Source organism: Protopterus annectens, chromosome 5.part1, assembly GCF_019279795.1.
Source record: "Protopterus annectens isolate FY-2018-M chromosome 5.part1, PAN1.0, whole genome shotgun sequence".
Classification (NCBI taxonomy): Eukaryota; Metazoa; Chordata; order Ceratodontiformes; family Protopteridae; genus Protopterus; species Protopterus annectens.
Window position 1 is genome coordinate 668,881,272 of NC_056736.1, and position 23,310 is coordinate 668,904,581.

The following is a 23,310-nucleotide window of genomic DNA, read 5'->3' on the forward strand; positions in this document are numbered from 1 at the left end:
AACAGTCACTGCAACACAGCAAGAAAAGCCTTAAAGCTGCTGTAGTGCAAAAGTAAACATGCGAACAAGTGCAAAATTCTAGTAGCTCTTTGCCTTATTCCACCTCTCTAAACCTTTCAGTATTTTGCTGGTGACTTTAACTACCCAGGCTTTACCAAGTGACTCGTGAATGGAACGCTATATAAAAGTACTTTTTCTCTCCATATCTGAAAAATGTATTTAAGGCTCTTTCATAGATTTTGCTGGCATGTTCAGTAATAGCAAATCTCTCCATGTCAATGTTTAATTCATGTTCTGTATGTGCAAATACTATACTACAATTATAGAACAAGAAAGCAAACTGCAGAAACTTGGCCCTGTATACCATTCTATTATCAGCACAAATAACATCTTTCACAGTATGAAAATCTGGTTAAATAACACAGATTGATGGGGCAGCTGGTGAGCTGAGGGTGATCTCATGCAGTAGTATATAATTAATGGGTTTTGCTGACCTATCACTTCTCAGAAAAAAAAATACACATTTTGTGGTTTGCAGATAAACAGCACTTTGTAAAGTCATGAAACTCCATACAACAGCATTATCTGAAAACAAAGACCCTGAGTTACAGCCAAAAAAGTGCACTGTTCTATTTTCTGTCACACATTGATCTACCAAAATACAAACATGGCTTACCTTTTCTTCTTTTCTGATTTTTTTTCAGACTTAAGTTGGAATACTTGCTGTTTTGAGTTTTCTGCTAGGACAACAAAATGTCCAGCTAGCAAGCCACATCAATTACGTAATTAGCTTTTATTTTTATTTATACATTTGTTGAGTAGCTCATCAACACTGGGCATGCCAAAAGCATCTTCTTCTTTTGGGGAAAGTGCAGACGTTACTTACTGAGCTATTCATTAGGATGTTTGCTGCAACATATGTTTTTAACATAAATAAGTTATAAATTAATGCATGAAATAAAACGTACAACATACTTTGAGTCAAGTTTGAAAACATTACATGGGTTTTGACATCAACCTTGCAATCTACTTATTTATTTGTATTTGTTAAGCAGGGCAGAGAATTGTTCACAACTAGCAATTTTCAGTCTCAGCCTGGGGAAAGTAGCAATATACAGTAGATGTGTACAGTTATAAGTACAAAAAGATAAAACAATCTAGAGGCACAATACAGTGAGCAAACAGAAAATATTAGAATATATAGCAATTGTTGGTAACCATTTGAAATGTTGGAACCCACTACAGAGAATCTTAAAACACAGAGAATGAATGGTTAAAAAACAGACTTGCATATACTAAGTCTGATATGGCCATTTCTGGGAATCTTCCCTTTCTCTGAGGTAAGAAGATCTTAGCATTGTTATGTATAAGACTGGGGGTGGGGGAACTGTCCTTATATACTGGAGGATGTAGGGGGGGCTTGCCCATCTGCAAAAAAGAAGTTTCAAGGAGAATAGCAATCTAAGACTTCCGTAGTCGAGAACCAAGACTTGAGAAACTGTGGTTTGTGCAAAGAAGCTTGGTGTTGGCAGCTTCAGTAGGGGGCAGAGCTGTTGTAGTTTCTGTGGTTGTTTGTGGGGGGTGGGGGTCTTGTTATTTTAGCTGTCAGTTGAGAAACAGCTTGATTGTTAAGAAATTTGAATAATAAAGTGCCCTGTAAAAGTATCAGTCTAATTCCATCAATCTTATAGAAACTAAAATGAAATAACCATGAGTCTGTACTTTTTATCACCAATAAAATCATGTGAAAATTTCTTAAAAGTAGACAGAGAGATGTGGTTTTTAACTCCAAGTTTGACTTGCTCCCTAATCCAGACAAATTCTGTGCAATATATCAATCCTTCTTGAAGTTGTTTATGCTCGATGTTTGCAACAAATTACCTGACATGCTTTTAAACCCAGTGACTGTGGTTTCAAACACCGTGTTCAAAAACGAATGGGTAAACCAATCCATTGAAGACCAGACAAAGATTACTCCTAAGGAACCTTTTAATACCCGAGTACAGTTAAGAGCTCCCTCAGCCAATCTGTGTAGCTTAAATTTTACACCCATGTTATTTAGTAAGAAACTTTGACTTTTTAGGTGTATAAGGTGTTTCAATATGCAAGCAGAAAAAAGTTGTACTGTACTTTGTCAAATCACTTTCAAACAAAGTGGTACAACTATTTCCTGATGCTTCCTCTACTGTTAGACAGACTATCCAAAATGCCTTCCTGGCTAGTATGGAGGCAATTTGATCAAAGCTAAAAACAAGCTAAAACTACTATCTGTTAAGTGTATCTAGCCTTCTTACAACAGTATCAGTTTTGAGTACATGACCAGCAATTTAATAACAAAAATTTATAGATTTTTTATTAAGACTACTACCAGAGCACAGCAAGAGTACAGTGTCTACACCACCTGTAATACCCATTGTGTTGCCCGTGCACTGGCCCGGCAATCAAGGAGCCTCAGTCTTCACCACTAACACCAGTGAGGGGCATCCATATAGGGAAAGGATAACAAATACACCCACAGTAAAGTACAATTTCCCTTAAGAGCAAACAGAGATCACAGTCGGTCTGAGGCTGGTTTCTCCCTTTCTCTCCAGATCCCCAATAAGACTCCCCACTGGAACAGCTATAGGGTCCAGATCTCAGTCTAGTGAGCCAGCTAAAACCTTCAGCACCCTCTCTGTCCAACCAGTGCTTTGTGTCCCTGCCCAAGTAGCTGACAAACACACACTTTGAGATAAAGAGTTTATACAACCACACAGGCACTCCTGGAGAAGGTTGGCACAGGGTCTCCAGTTGTGCCCCTTTTACCCAGACTATACGGAAGTACCACTTGCCACCACCCACTAATATTTATCAGCTACTAAAAGGCCCTTATGAAAGGGTGTCCAATTATACTGTGCAATATTATTATCCAAATGGTAAGTGTGATTGAACAGCAAGGCTTATTTGGAGTGGCTTTGTACAATATCACTAAATACATGCAATGTAATCTTAGAGCTTAAATCATCTCTACACAAAACAGCCACAGTTGAAAGGTTTAAAAATATTTAATAAAAAATAATAAAAACACAAGACAATACTTCTTACTACACAGTGCTAGTCAAGAGTTCAGATATCACAGAGAAATACTTAAAATAATACAGTAGAAAAGTTCTGACATCAATACAGAAAAAAGACTAATCTAATCTTCCTAGTTCCTAGTTATATCTAAGAGAAAACACAGTTCTAAAATAAACTTACATATAGAAAATAGGCATTGCTGGTGAGTTGGATGTTCTCAAGATAAATGCTAAATGCCCTCATTCTTTCTGTCCTTAAACTGATAACACAGTACCACTCATTCCTTTCAGATTACATCATTTCTTTCTGGTTCCCAGACTAACAGAAACTCAGAGGTTAATAGCCCTTTTGATCTTGCAGCTGGTCAGGAAGCCAGAGCAATAAAAGAAATTATGCAAGTAAATTCTAGCCATTAACTCTGGCCCCAAAACAATAGGCAGAATGCCTCCCTCTAGAATCTCGGCTCTGAGTTTTAGATCAAAAAAATTCACAGTGGTTGACTTATCAGCTTTCTTACAGCAGAGTGCACTGTTGTTACATTTTTTTTTCAGTTCAACATCCAATACAGTATTGTCACATTTAAGAGAACAAGCCTGTGGCTTAGATTAATATTTACAAATGACATAATTATCTACAAAATTCTATCTAGCTAGGCTGGCAACCTCCACCTATCTTCACACTGATCATGCATCTGTAGTAGCGGAAACAATACTTCTCACTTTGCAAATGTCTGCATATCTGTGGGCCGTCCACTTTTGTTTCTGAACAGAATATACTGAACAGTATGGAGCCCAGCAATGAATCCATCAGCAAGGGAGTTTTATCACTGTCGGACAGCAAAACACATGCTCTTGGAGTTATATAAAACTACCAGTTTTTGAGCCAATTAATTGCAGAGCCATTAACTTTTTAACCATTCTACTAATCCAGTCTTCCTACAAGAAAGATTTTGTTAAATGTTTTTGTTAGAGCTTAATACTGGGCCAACTTCAGAAAGGTTACTGCAAGGGTGTACATTTGGTGGTAACAATTTTGATTTCAGAGGCATTCTGGGGGGGGGGGGGATATTGTAATTAGCCATGTATTTTTTAGATTTTTATATTTGTCTCTTACTGTGCTGTTTTTTTATGTTTATTTACTAGTATATATAGTGGAGCTTTTCTCCTCGGGTCTGCTGAAAATGGACATATATCCAGCCAGACTAGCCCAGTCAACAAATGTAAAATAAAATAAATAAAATAAAATAATCTCCCCTAGAAGTATCTGTGGTAAGCTATTTTCCCAGCCGTGTTATTTAGAAAATCATACACATACAACCTCCTTTGGAAGATAAGATTACAGCAAAAGGAAACACTCTAGTCAGGGCAAGAATTATGCCATGAAATTACTTTGGACTTGCTCTGTTTGGTATTCTAAATGAATGTCAGAGTAAGGGGAACTGGGAAAGAGAATAAAGTAGTTTTACGGGCTATTTCTGTATGATAGTATCCCTGGGACATTTTACCCACCTAGAGATGAGGAAATAAAATTTGATGCATCTAGCATTGATAAGGAATGCAAACCAGATGCAGCAAGGCTTCCTCCTGTGAAGGAAGAGCTTCCAAATGACAGAAGACAAAGCAAACAACTTGTGAGACATCATCAGGTATCAAATGAGCCTATCTCCTGCAGAAGTGTCTTTAATAGGAACATGAGTTCTTATAGTCTTTGTTAACCACAACAAACTTTAATTTTACTTCCAATGTGACCATTTATTAAAGACCTAACCCAGGAATTTTTATAAATACTGCACAGAATTGGCTTTCTGGATATCACATAAAATAAGCAGGCCTTTCTTGTTTGAGTAATACTATCAGGGATTTCACGTAACACTACTAACCTTTCTTTACTCTGCCTCTCCTTCACTCAAAAAGACCTGTATGAAATTTATTTAAGAAAACACAACTTAGTCTAACTTGTAATATTTTCCAGAAAATGTTATAGTTTTTGTTAATATAATGGGCCTCCAATTTTGAATATCTTCTTTGTGCCCTTTCTTTGTAAATATAAATCTTATAACACTATCACGTGCAGACTCACTAGTCATACCTTTATTTAACTATTCATTTTCTACATTCAGAAAAGCAAGTTTCTGTCTCTAAGATATATCTTATAGAACTCACAGGTAATGCAGGTCTATATTACCATGTCACCAGGGCTGTTAATCGAATGCCCTTACGTCGACACATGTACACCGAAATACCTGAATATCGAAAGGCTAAAAAATTTATTTTTTCCCAGGGAAAAAATCGCTGGGTCAACAAAAAAACAAAGCAAACCAACAGACACAATGAAGTGGGGGGCTGTGTCCCCCACACCCCCTTACATAAACATACCAACTCTGAGATTGTACTACAGTGGAGAAAACGGTAAATTCCCAACAATGGCCCAGCGTTTTTTTTCCCCTGGGAATAAAATCTCTTTTGTGGCTGTTCAACATTTAGGAATTTCGGTGTACATGTGTTGACATAGGGGCGTTAGATGAACAGCCCTGTCAACATGGTAATACAGACCTGGTAATGCCATCTACACCTAGGGAAGAATCAGAGAAAGGTCAAGCAAAATAGAATCTAATTCTGACAAAGATATGTGATTGTCTAATACCTTAATGTCTTCTGCAGAAATGTGAAGGACACGGAGAAAAAAAGGTCTGACCCTAAGTCTCCACTATCTACATTATTCTAGACTGGGTAGTGCCATAACACCATCAATATTAAGCAAGACCAACATTAATTCAGAATCTATTTTTAATTTCTTATTAAAAAAGAAGATACTTCTTATTTAGAACCTTGAATAACATATCATTGCTTAGTTAAATTAATATCTATTCTGGGAACCCCCCAACTAAGTATACCAACTCCAAGATCGCACTACAGTGGACAAAAGGGCAAAATTGTATAGTTGGCCAACTAAGTCTTTGCCCTGTAGGTATACAGCAAATCGCAGAAGTGAATTTCGCTGAAAATGTATCCACGAGGTGGTGTTCACTGTAAAGGTTTTTCGGCAACATAATACAGACCCGTAATATCTTCCCACTGTATATTGTTCTTTTTATCTGCCCATTTAACTTTTTAATATCTTTACCAACTGTTAAACTAGATATATTGCTAACAATGTCAAATACCAACGTCATATAATCAGTTATATTTACATGAATAAGAATACATGAAATTAAAGAGAAAAGAATCTGTATAAGAAAAATAATCTTGGTAGATAATCTACCTGTATGATAAACTGGCCCTGTGTAAGGTCATATAACAAGATTGCTAAAGTCTAACATCTCGTGTAGGAACTTTATATCTGCACTTTTTTATTGGTTCTCATATGGCAGTTTCAGTCTTCTAAAATTATATAACGGGACAGTACCACTTAAAATAAAGCTGCAATACATAAAATACATCTTCTCCAGATTTTTTTCTGGTAGAAGAATAAATAACAGTCTAAAAATCTCACCCAGAATTGCATATCACTAATAAGAATTCACCCTGGAATAGCAATTAATAACTCTAACAAAGAAATATTAGATTAAAAAAACTAGATTAAAAAAATGGAGTTTGTATAACGGCTAAGGTATTTACCTCACAGACACAAGGTACAGGGTTTGATTCTTACCTTTGACCTATGAAGACTACTTAAATGTAGTATCTAAGATGCCTGTGACATTTAGAGAAAAGTCAGTAAATATTGTTTTCTTGTAATTCTTGCGAAGTAAGAGCAACTTGGACCAACGGATGGGTAATCAAAAATTCAACTCTGATTTGGCTCCAATGTCTCTGCTGGACAGTGATAGTCAGTAAATCAGCATAAATGAAATTTGTGGGCCAGATTTGAATTGCACGGCTCGGCATATAAGGGTCCAAGCAGTCATTAGCCTAGTATACACCTATGAACTTATAAAATAAGATAGCTATACCAGAGCATACATCTCTTGCAAAGCTCCAAACAAGTTTATTCCCTAAATAACCTCAGTCTGTCTTTTTTATTGTAAATCAGTAATCTTATATCAAGTAAACAGAGAATATGAGCTACTGTCCATATACAAAAATGTAAAATCTGTAATTGGAGTCATTCATTAATGAAGTTGTTCACAATTAATCTGCCAATAGCAAGACTATCCTTTTCATTTCTTAACATAATGTTTACTAGCCCCTTGTCTCAGCTTACTTTTATGTATGTACACTCTTAGAATTTCACCCCTTTCCTCATTTCCAGAGCTTTGTATGTCATCACTGCCATAACCCTCCTTTTCCTCCCTTCCTCTACGGACTCTACTGTTGTGTGTAAAGTATATTAAGAATCACTATCAATTCTTGATTGACTTATTTGATTAGTTGCTGGATGAAAGGCGTTGGTCTGTTTTATGGCTTTTGATAGGAGGATTATTTCTTTTAAACAATGAATGAGTCTCAAACATTTTATGATCTGATGAAGAATTATCGAAAGTGGGTATCATTTGCTAATGGATTATAAGGGACTTCTATCCACCATTTTTAACTATACATTCACATATTTTAATTACATCTTTAATAATAAAAGGTTTTTAATAGGTGTGGTGGTGTATTCAAACCTTATAGCATTTCAGAAATGGTCCCTGACTCCCTCTCCTGCTGAAAAAATAACATTGAATATGTTGGTGGTATTGGATTTCAATTAGTTAGATCATATACAGTGGGTTTATGCTGCTTTAAATGTGCAAGTACATTAATTATATGGATACCGTTAAAGTGAGACATAGAGTGATGACGCCATGCGCGAAACCGGTCTGGGTGGCAGACTGTTGGGTGAATAAACTCTGTTAGCTCTACTGCCTTTTATTATTTTTATGTGCCGGAGTATTTGTTGCGTGGATGTTTATTCTTCAAGCACATTTCATCGGGCACCATTGGTTTGGAGTTTATATACATATATATATATATATATATATATATATATATATATATATATACACACACACACACACACACACACACATATATATATATATATATATATATATATATATACACACACACACACATATATATATATATATATATATATATATATACACACACACACACACACACACATATATATATATATATATATATATACAGAGAGAGAGAAAGAGAGTAGATATATATATATATATATATATATATATATATATATATATACACACATATATAAATAAATATATATCTATATAAATATATGGTTCCCCTTCAAACCATCGAACATTTAAAACATCGAAGTTCAGATCACTGAGACCAGAACATCGAGTTTTAAAACATCGAAGGTTTGAAGGGGAAAAAAGGTAAGTGTAGGTGGGAGAATGTTTGTGTTTTTGCAGGGCACCATGTCTATGTGCCATCTGTGTGATGGCACTACAGATAGGGTATGGAAAATCTCCCGTTTAGCGCTTCTGCATATAGCACTAAACGGGAGATTTCCCTTTACTCCACTGTAGTGCAGTCTCAGAGTTGGAATATTAAAGTAGTGGTGTGGGGGGATGCAGGGGGATGAAGCCCCCCTGCATACAATTGTTACAATTTATTTTTCTTTTTTTTTTTGGTTACACTTGTAACCTTCGATATTTCAAAATTCGATGTTCTGGTCTCGATGATCAGAATTTCAATGTTTTGAAATTTCAATGGTTAGAAGTGGAACCAAATATATATATATATATATATATATATATATATATATATATATATATATATGGGTCTATTTCATTTGCCCTAACTTCCAATTGACTGACACCCATTTGCCCAAGACCAAATGACTGAAATTTCATTTGACCGACACTTCATTTGCCCGACACTTCATTTGACTGACAAGTATTATTGGCAAGTAAATGGAATATGTCCCCGTCCCCACTGTAGTGCAACCCTAGAGTTAGAATATATAGTTAGGGGGGTATGGGGGGGTGTGGGGGGGGCAAAGCCCCCCACTTAATTTCATATTATATTGTTTGGTTTTGCTTTCATATTGCTTAGTAAAACAATGAATGAATGATCAAAATGTCGAGTACAACATGCTCGACACACTTTGATCAATCGTTCAACTAATCGGAATCTACAAATGCCAAAAACTGGAGTTTCGAAAAATTTTAGTTGGCCATGGTAGTGAGTGTAGCTTGTGACATAAAGACGCTAGGTAAGCAAACTCTTTACTTGTGTAAGTATTTGTTTTGCAATTACTGGGAAATTGCCCTTTCCCCAATGTAGAGCAATCTCACAGTTGGTATATTTAGTTAGGGGTGTGTGGGGGGCAGAGCCCCCCCACTTTGTTTTAAACGCAGAAGAGTGTGTTTAGGTTTTAAAGTTGTTGAATGGTGTGATCATGTAGAAGTTTATATGTGTTGTATGTGTGTGTGTTGTATGTTAGTATAGGGAAGGTGTGGGGCAAACAAAATGTTTCAATTTAGTTGTATTCAGGCTTTTTAGTTTTCTATTCGGTGACCGTTCGATCAAAATGTGTTGAGCATGTTGTACTCGACATTTTGATCGTTCATTCATCTAATATAGACCCTTTTTAATTGTCTTCTATCTTCCTTCTTTCATATGAATTTAAGTATCCCACTACATAATTATTTACACATAAAACCTTCATTTAACCATTCATTCAAAATCTTTTTTGTCAGTCCCTTACATTTTTATACATTTCAAAACCTATTCCATCTAGGTCTGCAGCTGAATCCACATTTACTTGTCCTAATACTTTATCTAGCTCATTTAAAGAAATCTCCTTTTTATTTTCTTATTCTGTTAACCTTTTTTTTACTTTCCACATGTTTTCACTGCCTTCTTTTTTTTTCTTTAAGCATTTCTTGTACATACTTTAGTACACTATTCATAACCTTTTCCTGAGTTTTTGCTATTTCTTCCTTCGCATTTTATTTCTCTCATTACACTACCATCTTCCTTTATTAATCTAAGTAACTCGATATTTCTGTTTTTCCTTGTAAAACATATCTTTAACTATATAATAATTATTGTATTTTTCTGAATTTCCTTCATATGATTCTTGTTCTTTGTCTATGTAATTTCTATCATTATGTTCTAAATATTCTAATGCATCTTTATATGCTTTTATATTTTTCTTTCTCTACTTTTCTCACATTATATTGCCACTGCAAAACATTTTTCATATTTTTCCTTAATATCATCCACCACTGACACCAATTTTTATAAAATGTTCGCAAAGTAATATGGTCTTTCCTTAACTGCATTACTAATCTCTTTCCTTCTTAATTCAATGCTTTCTCATTTATCCTTTTTATTTCTTTGCCTACTTTTACATATTCCTTGCCTTCCTTTATCTCTAACTATATTGCAAGATGATCAGAAAATCCTATTTCAATTACCTCTCCTTCTATAATCTAACCTTCTGATACTATAAAATAATCTATTTCGGTCCTATACATACCCCTTTTGTAAGCTCATAAATGTTTGTCCTAAAGTTTTAACTTACCACATCTTATAACTTCTAACATTTTTCTTATATCATTTCCCTTTTTTTACATTTGCTACTTAAATCACAATTAAAGTCTCCTGTTATTATAATATTTATACTTATCACTGCATAGTCTAAAATCTGATTAAATAAGCTTTCCCTTTCTTAACAATTAGTATAAGCATATAATGTTATCATTCTACATACTTGTTCTTTCCATTTTAAGTCTACAATGGTTAATCTTCTCATTTTTGCTAAAGTTGCATCTAATATCTTTACTGAATTTCTACAGAATACAGTAAGTTTAAAATGGCTCACAAGGGCAGTTAGCTTAGTACTAACCTATGAACCTATGAACCTAATATCTCTCATTTCCCAAATTCCAGATTATCTTTCCTCCCCATAGTTTCGTTGTTTGTAATCTTTCTTCATTTCTTAAGAATCTTGTGTTTTCTAATATAATTACATCTACATCACATGCATTACACCACTCTAAATTTCCTATTCTCCTTACTATATTCTTAACACTATTCATATTTACAGACAGCACACTAACATTTTCATTTTCCCCTTTTCCTTACATTCATTGTTTAATAACGTCATAGCTAATTACTAGGCCAATTTTCTTAATACACCATTTTAAGCCTAACCAATTCCCTTTCCAAAGGTGAAAATCATACACTGTACCTTGTGTCTTTGAGTCAAACATCTTAACCATTATACCAAACCCTAATCTTTAGCTGTATATATTCTTTTTCATCCATTTTTTTTTCTTTTTCTTTAGTACTTATCCCTTTAAATTTTCCTTTTCTGCATTTTACCTTTTTTACCAAATTTTTTTTTCCTTTTATTAATTCACAGTTTATGTCTTCTTTGTCACTTATTTCAGAAATGTCTCCTAAGTCCTCTTCATTATTTTTTCTCATCTATTTTTCTTCTGTTTCTACTACTTCTAAAATGTATTCTCTTTGTTCATTTTCTTCTCTTTCTTTTTCTTTACTCTTATTTTAATTTTTGCAATCCATCCATAAATGTACAATTTTGTTATATTTATAAAATTTCAATTCACATTTTTGCATCATGTCCTATTTCCCCACAAATATAACATTTTCTTTTGTCACAGTTACTAGTCAAATGTCCTTCTTTTCCAAAAAAAAAAAAAAAAAAAAAAAAATATATATATATATATATATGTGCTTTAGGTTGTGCCCAGAATATTACAACGCCCCTCTTCCCCTCCACATTTGTCATGCTTGGTATATGTATATTTTTCTCTTTTTTATTTTTAACACAATATTACAATCCAAGCCACAAGTCCATAAACCACTTTTGTCATAATCTTTTGCAATGTCACATACTTCTTTACATAAAGCTTTCAAATGCCCTTTCAAAGTTTCTCTGTCTATATCTGTTCAAAATTGTACATGAATTGTTTTTCTTTCCCTGTTAAATGCTTTTATTACATAAAGATTCCATGGGTTATAATCTTTCTTTTTTCATGTTCTCCAAGAAAATTTTCCATTGAAAGAGTGGTCACAAATATGTCACAAAATGTTTCTTTCTTAATAAGAATAAATGCTTTTATCTCATGTGCTTTAACACCCAAAGGAGATATTAAATGGTCCCACACTTCATACTTGCCCATTTCTTTGTCTTCTTTATTTTGAATCCTTACCATGTACTTCCAGTTTTCATTTTCTTCTGTCTTCTTTTGTGCTACTCCACTTTTTTGTCTTCTTTGATTTTCTCTGCATATGTTTTCTTTTCCATCTCGACACTCTTCTTCAGGAATGTCTCTGCATCCTCCTTTTGTATCTTCTCCACAATGTCCCTCCAGAAAACACCTCCTTCATTTTCTAACTTGCTCTGCACCACCATTTCTTAAAGTAAATCATCATGGAACTCGCCTGACTGGAGGATTGTAATTATACGTCAATCATTTGCTGACTCATTTCCATCAAACAGGTTTCTGTAAAACATTTCCTCAGAATCCTGGACACATTCTCCAATCTCAATATTTGCTTTCTCCTTCTTTTCTTTCACCACTCCATCATTTCCTTCTCTCTCCATTTGACTTTCTGTTGCTCTGTGCTACCTCTGCACATTGAATGAAAACAGGAAGTGCTCCTCTAAAATGGGTCCTACACACAACAATAACTAGTAGGAGTCCTTTATTAAAACCCATAATATATAATACACACACACACACACACACACACACACATATATATATATATATATATATACAACAAATATAAATTACTTATGATGATTTACAAATATTTACACTTTTTACCTTATTCACAGCACTTTTTTCACCACACTAACATTTCTCCTTCACTTTCTTAATTCCCCCATACTTTTTTCTACTACCAAAATTGTATTTTTTTTCAGAATCTCTGATAATTTCCATTTTCCATTATATTTTATCTCATTCATCCTTTCATTCCAAATAATCCATACTACACAAAACAATGTATTTAAATTATTGCTATCCCTAAATTTTATCACCATAATACCTATATTTCATCATGTCATTATTTATACCTTTTATACTTTTCAAAACTTTTATGTTTTCCTTTTCACACATTTTCTGCCATAACAGCATTACTCTTTCACATTCTAAAAGAAAAAAAAAACATTTCCAGTAGTATCTACCTTACCACAATAAATACAAATTTGTTCTTATATTTTATATGACATATTTGCCTTTACTGGAAGCTATTTTAACATTAATATCCACAAAAACTGTACATTCAGAATATCTCTCACATCTTTCTAGTCTTGCTTTTATAGCTTTTATTTTTTTTCTCCCAAATGTCTCCTCGGAAAGACATAATAGTATTTATTCATTATACTTATGTATCATTCCCTTTTATTTTCTTCTGCGTTATCCGTACTGATTTTCCACAATATTTTCTCTTGATATATTTACATTTCTGCACTTTAATATCCTTTCCCTCTTTTTAAATACTTGAGTTTCTCCCAGCTTTCTTTATATTTCTCCTTCCTTATCCTTGTTGCCAATGTATTGTCTTTTCCTTTAACCATGTCAATACTTACAGAAATTCAATGATACTATATGCACAATCGGCTGAATTAACTCCAATCCTCCTTTATGATTTTTAACACACAGTATCCCTCTTCTAACTGAATTTAATCTTGACCCCATATAAATAAAAACAACTCTGACAGTAATTATTTTTCATACTCCCTTGGTACTATAAACACTTGCTAAATATGCTATTTTACCCAATATTACCAAGTTAATTAAATCTGCTTTTTTTCTGAACATCAGTCTATATATTCTCCAAAACATACAAATATTTATTGGAGACCTCTGTCTTATATTATTTCTTATTTCTGTCTCCTCACTTAACCAGCCATGTATGATTACTCTCACTTTATTCTTATTGTACACAGAAACAAATATACTAATTATTTTCTTATTTAAGTTATACTCTTTTAACATCTCCCATAATGTTTTATGTTGTATCTTACAGAATGCTGTATTCACATCTCCTGTCAAGATTCTAAGCTCTGCATTTCTATTTATCACATCATAAACCACTTCCCTTATTATCATCAAATGTTCCTGATTCCCTTTTCCTTTTATCCCAAATATTGTCTCATTTAATAACTTATTTACCTTGCTTTCTATTCCTTTCTCTATTATTTTCATAAATATATTATAATCTAAATTATTCAGCATTATTAGTCTCCAATTTTTAATACCTATTTTTTCACCTTTTTCCATACAAATGTCATTGTTTTCATACATATTCTTTCATCTTCAATTCCTTTCTCAAACAATTCTTTTAATACCTGTAGAACACATTTTTTGCCATCTCTCATATCTTTATACATTAAATATTAAATTCCATCCAATATTGTATCTGATTCTACATTTACTGTCTTCAAAACGTTTAATAATTCTTCCACTGATATTTTTTTCTATTACTTCATTATCTTCTTCGGTTAATATCTTTAATTGCTATTTATGTCTTCTATCAGTTTTACATTCTGAAAATACTTTCATAATATGTTATTTAATTACATTCATTATTTCTTTCTGTGTAGACACCATCTTTCATTTCTCATTCTTTACTTCTTTTTTATTACTTTCCTATTTTTTGACCATTTTATTTAGGTAAGGTGCCACTTCATTCTTTCCTTGCAAAAATATATTTGCTTAAGTAATAGTTTTTTTTCTTGATTCATTTCCTAAAACTTTTTTTCTTTTTCCATAAATCCTTCTCTATTACTTATAATATCTTTAAATGCTTGATAACTAATATATTTATAATTATACTTATCTTATAGTCTTTTTTTTTACTTTTTGCCAGTCTAAAACTGTTTTTTTATATTTTTTCTTTTAACTTACCACGAACTTGTCCAATCTTTATAAAACATTCTCATATCTATATGATCTTTCCATGACTGTATAATCATTTTTTCACTTGTTGATTTAATTCTGTTTCATTTATTCTTTTAATACCTCTACCTATTTTTACATATCCTTATTTTTCTTGCATCTCTATCCAAACAAATGCATTATCTGAAAACCCTGTTATTTTTATCCCTTTGTATATCATTTTTAAACTCTCTGAAATCATAAAATAATCAATTTCTGTTCTCAAATCACTTCTTACATACAGCCATTGTTTACTGTTCCATAAATACAACTTTCAATTTTTTGATATCTCAGAAATTATCTTCACATCTGCCCCTTCTTTTCTCCTTTGTCTTAAATCAGAATTAAAATCTCCTACCAGTACTATTTGCCTATTAATACTAATATAATTTAAGAATCTTGTTAAACATTATCTCCCTTTGTTCTTGTAAAACTTACGCATACATTGCAATAATTTTATATATATATATATATATATATATATATATATATATATATATATATATAAACACACACACACACACACACACACACACACACACACACACACACACACACACACACACACACATAGGTCCCCTTCAAAACATCTAAAACCCATAACATCTAATTTCATAACACTAAGACCAGAACATCTAAAAAACCATAATATCTAAAACTCATAACATTGAATTTTATAACATCTAAAATGTATAATATGTAATAGTTTATCAGGAGATATGTAAATGTTATAGTTTAATCTGTTAATCTTGTGGTATCACTATGAGATGTAGTTTTCATTTCTATATTTATTATTTATATAGTGTAGGAATTAATACTCTTTATATAGTGTTTATTTTACCATTCTGTATGTGTTTTTTAGGTCATACAGGTAAGTGATATAGACATTATGTGTACAATCTTTATGGTGATAGTGATACAGTATGGTTATGAAATTAACTTTTCCCCACTGTAGTACGATCTCGGAATTGGTATATTCAATTTATGGGGGAGGCTCTCACATGGGGGGTGCAGGGGCTTGCACCCCCTGCAGAAACGTAGTAAAAAGTGTGTTTAGTAGTTTGGTGTTGTTATATGTGGAGGGGATGTTATTTTTATGTGATTTGTAGTGTTCAATGTTCTGATGCACATTTTCAATGTTATGAAATTCGATGTTGTGGGTTTTAGATGTTTTGGGTTTTAGATGTTCTGGTCTCAAGGTTATGAAATTCGATGTTATGGGTTTTAGATGTTTTGAAGTAGACCCATATATATAAATATATATATATATATATATATATATATATATATATATATATATATATATATATATATACCCACACACACACACATATATAAATATATATATACATATATATATATATATATATATATAGTTTTTGGGTCTTACATCTAGTACTGTCATTCCTCCTAATATCACTAACATATAATCCAAAACGTCTATTGATTTTTTACTAAAAATTTTTATCCCTAAGCACTTATTTTCTCCTATATTCCATATGACTTTACCTTCCCATAACTTGTTCACTCATCTAATTTCTCCTGCTGTTAAAATTATCATATCTAATAATATTATAATATCCATACCAAGAGACCCACCCCACTGTAACACACCTAGCCTTCTCTTTACATTCTTTATACTACTCATATTTATGTCTTAGACTTTCACCTTCTGAAAAAAAAAATATTTATTATTCTCATCCTTTTCCTTTTTTATTCTCTCCCAAACCTATATCTTTGTTTTCTATCCTTAACTCTTTTTTCAATGGAATTTCTTTTACTTTTAAACATCACCCACTTCGCATCTCCCTCTTCACTTGAATTACTAAACTCATCTTCCTTTTTTTTAACTCACCTTTCATATCCCTCATATATTATTAACTCTTTGACCTTTAATGTTATATTATCCTTTTTCTCGTCTTGATCCATTTCTATATTTCCATAACATTTTCCTTCACTTGGTCTCCTTTCCCTTACCCTATTTCCTTTCATCACAATCCATCCATGACTGCCCCATTTGTTCACATTTTATACATTTTTGATCAAATCTTTTTGCTTCATGACCTGTTTTTCCACAAATAAAAAAAGAAGTTATGTCTTACCATAACGTTCCATCTGTATTGTCGCTCTTCACTTACTGTGGGTTCGGTTCCGTATATTGGAACAGACTTGGCCATTACTCCAATCTGCACCCTCCAAAACTCTTGAGTTAAGCTTTATCCATAATGCTCCTCGCAGGATTACTTCAGATCGAGTTTCCATAAAACAGTGACAGACAGAAAGCAACAGACCAGAGACCATATCTGTATTCCTAAAAAGGGAAAACCAATCTTTTGGGAAAGATCCGTTCCACCAAGAAACTGAAGGTCAGGGGGAAGGAGGATGGGGATGTCCAGGATAAGTGAAGATCGACAACACGGATGGAACATTATGGCAAGACATAACTTCTTTATCTGATGTTGTCAATCGTCACTTAATCATTAACAGTGGGACAGAGTCCCCAGCTACTAAATCCTGGGAGGTCTCACGGAAGAATATTCCTGAGCACCACTGAGCCAAATGACACTCGTCCCCTAGAGACCAGATCCAGCTTGTAATGAGTAACAAATGTATGAGGAGTTGCCCAGGTAGCTGCAGCACAAATATCACCAATAGAAGCTATGTAATGAAAAACTGCAGAAGCAGCTACTACCATTGTTGAATGTGCTTTAACAGGTCCCAGTAGTTGCACTTTCTTTTTGTTATAAACAAAAGTTATACAGTCTTTAAGCCATTTACTCAAAGTTTTAAAGAAAAATCCTATTTACAAAAGGGAAGAATTAGCTTGCTTGAGAGCTGTTTTGATAGACACATCTGGCACTGAAAGTGGCAAACGAGAGCTTGGGTAATCCTGCGAGGAGCATTATGGATAATGCTTAGCTTGAGAATTTTGGAGGGAGCAAGCTGGAATAATGGCTGAGTCGGTTCCGATATACGGAACCGAACCCACAGTCAAGGATTAAGTGAGGATTGACAACATCAGATCACTTTCTCTTTTCACAAGTATTCATCAAATGGTCATTCTTGTCACAAAAAAGCACGTCTTTCATTGAGCCCACTACTTCACAAACCCTTTATTTCTATCTACGTTAATTATACTAGGTACATGCATTACGTTTTCATTTGCAAAACACCACATTCCCAGCCCCAGTACATAAACCTCTGTTGTCATAAATTTTTGCAATGGCCATAATATCTTTTGCCCACATTCTTTAAATAGTCTATCAAAGTCTCTTTTTCTACTTCAGTATGAAACCGCACAAACATTTTATTTTTTGCCCGTTATATGCTTGAACAACATATAAATTCCAAGGATTATCATTTATTTTTTTTTTTTTTCATATTGTTCTAAACATTTTTCTATCCACTGTCTGGTTTAAAAACATGTCACAAAATGAGTCTTTATTAATATGAATAAATACTCTTACATCTCTGGGCATGATACCTAGTGGTGCAATAACATTGTCCCATATTTCATACCTCTCAAGTTCCCTTTCCTTCTTACTACTTATTCTTGCATGATACTTTCTTTTCATCTTTGTTTTATTCTCTTTCTTTTTTCACCTTCTCTTACAGTTTGTGCATATGACTTCTTCCTTTCTCTTCTTATGTCTTCTACTGTTTCTTCTTCTTCTTGCTACTCTCCATTACCCCAACCCCATGACACTGCTTTTTCCCTTCCCGGCTCACTCTGCTGAATTAAATCTTTCAAGTAAACATCCGCAAACCTTCCAACTGGAGGGTTGTAACAATATACTCTGATTACGATTCAGTATCTCCCTTGAACAATTTTAACTGAAACAACATTTCCATGTCCTGTGAAGACTTGACCTCCTTCACCAGCAATTCCTTCTGCCTATCCACTAGCTCATCTCTTTTCTCCTTCATCTCCTCTGTTTTATTTAATACATCCACCAGTTGAAAACTCTCTTGCAAAGGCTCTACTGCCTTCTGCCTTACTCCACCATCATTTTCTTTGCTCTCAACAAGATTATCGCACACATCATTACTCTCCATACTGCTCCCTGCTTCTCCAAGCTGCATTTGTGTGCAGACAGAAAGCAGGAAGTGTCCCCACCAACCGCATCACCCCGTACGCAAAAGACTAGGGGTCCCTTATTTCTATACAAAAATAACTCTTATATACAAAATATTTCTATTTTACAAATATTTACATATGTACATTGATATAAACATACAAATCTGATTATGCATATTCAAAATTTCCTTTACAATCATGCTAAATTTTATCCCTATTAAACTCCCACTCCTTTTTCCATAACCATGTCATTTTACTTAATATTGTTGCTAAAATCCATTTACCATTAAATACAATTTCATTTATTCTTTGATTTCATATAACCCATATAACATAAAATAACTTTTTATCTTTTCTTTTAACATATTTTTTACTTCTATTGTTATAATATCCATATGTAATAATAATCGTATTTATTTTATTGACGGCTTTTATATCTTCAAAAAAATGTTTGCATACTTTACCCATAATGTTTTTACTCTTTTATATTTCAAAAGAACGTTCCATAGTTTATTCTTCTTGACAATGAACATTCCATCACTTTTCTTTTCATATGGCATATTTCCATTTACTGGCAATTTATCTACTACCAGAACTCTACAAAAAGTCTTGACATTTTATTTTATGATTACACCATTTACTTCTTATTTTTATAGCTTTAATTTTTCCACCTGTTATTTTCCCATGGTTTTACACAGCAATGTTTTATCATTACATTTGTACACCATACTTTTCTATCTTTTTTCTAAGTCATCACTTTTTATGTTCCACAACATACTTTTTTTCTAGGTAACATTTTATTTCTTCATTTATACACTCATTTTCTCTTTTACTCTTTTTACCATACCCCCAAATTTATCATAATTACATTTATATAGTTTTACTACTAATCTCTAACTTTTTTTATTATCCACTTTAACACTTTATACATATTTAATGAAGCAATGTATACCACTAGTGCACCAACCTCCCAACAAAAATATTGGAAATCCATGTAATTGGAGAAGTAACTGTAGGATACACATGTCTACTCTGCTGTCTAGAAACACACACACACACACACACACACACACACACACACACACAGTTGACTGCAGTAAGAAAAGAACCCCTACCTAAGTACAGAGACTGCAGAATACAGTACGGTACACAAGTGCCAGAGCACAAGTCTTCATAATTATTCAATACTATTGGTCTCCAGTTTTTTTAATTCTACTCTTGTCTTCATTCTTCCAAATAAATTCATGTATTTCACTACATAATTCTTTATACTTAAAAACTTCATTTAACCATACATTCAAAATCTTTAAAAAATATATATATATATTTTTTGCCAATCTCTTAAATTTTTACACATTGCATACCCTATTCCATCTGGGCCTGCAGCCAAGTCTATATTTACATGCCCTAATACTTTATCTAGCTCATTTAAAAAAATCTCCTTTTCCAATTATGTATTCTCTTTTTCTAACATTTTGACTTTCCGTGTTTTTTCAATACCTTCCTTTTTTTCTTTAAACATTTATTGTATTATACTATTCATAATCTTTTCCTCAGTTCTTTATATTTCTCCTTTTAATTTTTTTTTATTTCTCTCATTACACTTAAATCTTCCTTAACTAAGTTGCTTAAGTAACTCAATACTTCTCTTTTTCCTCGTACAAAATATCTTTGCTTATATAACAATTCTTGTATTTTTTCTTGATTTATTTCACATAATTCTTATTTGTTAGAGTACTTTCTATCATTATGTGCTAAATCTTCCAATGCATCGTTACGTTTTTTTTTTATATTTTTCCTTCTCTAATTTTCTCACATCATATTGCCACCGTAAAAAATATTTTTAATATTTTTCCTGAAAAATTATTCACCATTCAGACCAACTTTTATAAAATGTTCTCATAGTAATATGATCTTTCCACAACTGTATTACTAATCACCTTCCTTCATGCCATGCTTTCTCATTTATCCTTTTTATTCATTTGCCTATTTTTATAACAGACTGATGTTCATAAATAAAGATCATCAGAATTCGTTGTTACTTTTTCTAAGCTCTAGATTATCAAACACTAATAATGAGATTTGTAAAAAAGATACTGGCACACAACTGAAGACCGACACATGGAACAATAGCAATGACTGGCTGATCCAGCTTTTGTTAAATGCTTAGGATGCTATATCAAACAGTTACTCCATCTGTATACCACTACACCAAACAGCTGAGCTTAAGATGTAAAGAAAGTAACTCAGATGCAGCTAGTTTACATGTGCCCAAGGCTGAAAAGGCTTTGTAAGCAGCCTCTGAAATATGTACACATACAAAGCCCCACACAACATCTGACATAGTGCAGTGGACAGATGGAACACAGCAGGTGGTTGGTGCTTGTATGTCAACAGCTTTATGTGGTACATTTTAACCTCAAGACACCCTGTCCCTTCAGTGCTGGCATGGCTAGTAATTCCTGTTATCAAACATTGTTTCCTTCATCATCTAGACTGCCTACATGGCTGGAATATAGCTTGGCACTGTCCCCAGCAAGTTGAATAAACTGCACAGGAAATGTATATATTACTTACTGTGATCAGACGAGAAGAGGCAGTACATGGTGCAAATGTCACTTCAGCATTACAATCACCAGAGATGAACCATCTCTGACTGAGTGGCCAGAACCACTTTGCTGTTTATATGTAAAACAACACTATCTGTCCTGTACCGGGATGTTGTTCATGCAGCTCACTCTGTTAGTAGGTCTAACATATTCCTCAAACTTAGTTCTTTACTCATAGTATAGCTGTGTTAGTAGGTAGAAGCTCCTTCTGTTTAAGTATGGACTGTACATCCCAGACATGCTGCATAACCAAGCTTAGACATCACTGACCCAATTTATACATTAAGGGAGGAAGGAACCGCAAAAAGCAGGATATATTTGTTCATTACAGACACATGCATGCTCATACATGCGCATGCGTGCGTGCGCACGCACACACACACACACACACACACACACACACACACACACACACACACACACACATCCAAACTGGGATCTTTGAAATCACCCAGTAATGAGTAACTAAATGACATACAGTTACACCAAAAAACCCACAAACATTCCACCCCATCTGCCTTCTGCTCAGTTTTGATTTCTTTTGTTAGTTTTTTGGAACAGGAGTGTGGGGGTGCAGGGAGGCTTGCTCCTACCCAGCAAAAATAGTATTTGTGTAAGTTTTTCAGTAAAAGAGGCTTTTGGTGCTATCTACTGGATGATTTTACTTTCAATTAAAGTACCTTCAACCACACACGTACACATACAACATCAAACAGGAGATGGCTGTATAGTACCAACTGCAATCAGTCAGTGATTGGCAAACAACACAGGATATGGCAAAAATATCTGCTCTAAGAACTAGAAAAATGTCTTCCCATAACATTTGGTGGCAATCAGTCCGACAGGAACCACTCAGATGAACACTGAATGAGACTTGACTGAACTGCAGATCAGTAAAAATTGCACTTGATTTCTGACTTTTGTCAGGGGCTTGGTGATCTCACTGCCTCTTGTTTTACTGAGGTACTGTAATTTTCTTTTTTTGACAAATTACCATTTAGTCACAAAATTTCAGTAGAAGATTCTTCAGTCTAGCAGTCATCCATGAAACAAAAAACAATGTACATTTATCAACTGTGGCTGCTTTAAAAAAGTAAATGCAAAAATTTTATGCAGGTGCCAGAGGTTTTTTTACGCATGCACTAGAGTTAACTAAACTGGGTTATGGTTATCCTGGAGGAAGGTCCTAAAGACTTCACCTTGCCTCTGTTGCACCCATTAATCTATTCCACTGACTTATCTTTTAGGCAGCCTCTAAATGCAAAGTCTGCTAGGAGCCACTAAACAGAACAGGTGCACTTTGGTCTGGACTGTTTAGCTGCCACCAGTTACTGACACTGTTTGCGTCACTCTCTAAACGAGTAAGATCTAAACGTAGTAGTTTTGCAGCTCATTACTATTAATATTACTACTGCCATTAATAGGTCTAATAATGTACTCACTGCAGAGAATAGGATAAGAAGTCCAGATCTACTGAAAAAAGAAGTAGTGTTTGGATTCAGACATGTAGCTTATACCTTTGAAATACACTGTTTGAACCAGTAAATTAGTATACCACAATTAAAATACAGGGCAATTATGTCTTGAATAATCTGTTTATTTTATGAATGCAAATAACTTTATTAAATATCTACCAATGGCTGGAAGCATAACATTCCAAACAATTCAGAGCACTC

At 33.5% G+C, this 23,310-nt stretch overlaps 1 protein-coding gene across 6 annotated transcripts in view; it reads right to left on the minus strand.

Annotated features, from left to right (window-relative positions):
• The window catches only part of WASF3 (WASP family member 3), a 1,314,000-nt gene that overhangs the window by 1,258,825 nt on the left and 31,865 nt on the right, over positions 1–23,310 (minus strand). Inside the window, exon 1 of one of the 6 annotated variants that reach the window (XM_044073284.1) lies at positions 677–752. The exons of the other annotated variants lie outside the window; for them this stretch is intronic. The gene's annotated coding sequence lies outside the window, so the exon portion shown is untranslated. Of the gene's footprint in view, positions 1–676; positions 753–23,310 lie in introns of those variants that run through there. 6 annotated transcript variants of the gene reach the window in all.